We start from the raw sequence: 1,008 nt of genomic DNA on the forward strand, positions 1-1,008 counted from the left end.
AAAATAAAACATATAACACAATAGGATCCTGCGAGTGCAGCACCAAACGTCGTCGTCGTCCTTGGACAGTGGGACTGATGGTGGACAAACTTGTTTTTAATATCTAGATTTTTTATTGCGCAAAAAAATGGATCAATAACTGCTAATTTAAATAAAATGATGAACAATAAAAAATAAACAAAAAAAAATAAACAATAATTGAAATTATTCATTGTTGCTTAAAAAAAATTCTCTAGTTTCTGTAAGTATTTGTAAAGTTTGGTTTGTTTAGTTTTTGCATTCTTCCTGAGGTCAGCAATTTTTTTGGAAAATATTTGAGTTTCTGATTATAAATTCTGTGAGTTTTTAACCTATTAAAAAAAAATTGAAGATAATTTTAGAAAACTTCTATGAGAGCAATTCTCTACCAAAACCGGAAATGGATTTTATTTGTATTTTTTGATTTGGCTCAAACTTTGTGGGGGCCTTCCCTATGACCAAAGAAGCCATTTTGCATCATTAGTTTGTCCATATAAATTTCCATACAAATTTGACAGCTGTTCATACAAAAATGGTACGTATATATTCGAAAATCTGTAACTTTTGAAGGAATTTTTTGATCAATTTGGTGTCTTCGGCAAAGTTGTAGGTATTGTTAAGGACTATTTAGAAAAAAATAGGTACACGGAAAAAAAAATTTCCCGATTTTTTTATTAACTTTTTTTTCACAAAAACTCAAATTTTTTTGATATGTTTTAGGGGACAAAAATCCGCAACTTTTGAGCTATAGAGAAACATGGTCAAAAAATCTGCCGCCGAGTTATGATTTTTTGAAAAACTGGTGATTTTTGGAAAAAATCGAAATTTCAGACATAAAATTTTTTTGACCTCATTTTTTTATGCAAAATTGAATTTGCAATCGAAAAGTACTTTACAGATTTTTTGATAAAGGGCTCCGTTTTCAAGATATAGCCACCGAAAGTTTGATTTTAGCGAAATATTTGCAGTTTTTCAATTTTTAAAAATAGT

Source organism: Culex pipiens, chromosome 1, assembly GCF_016801865.2.
Source record: "Culex pipiens pallens isolate TS chromosome 1, TS_CPP_V2, whole genome shotgun sequence".
Lineage (NCBI taxonomy): Eukaryota > Metazoa > Arthropoda > Insecta > Diptera > Culicidae > Culex > Culex pipiens.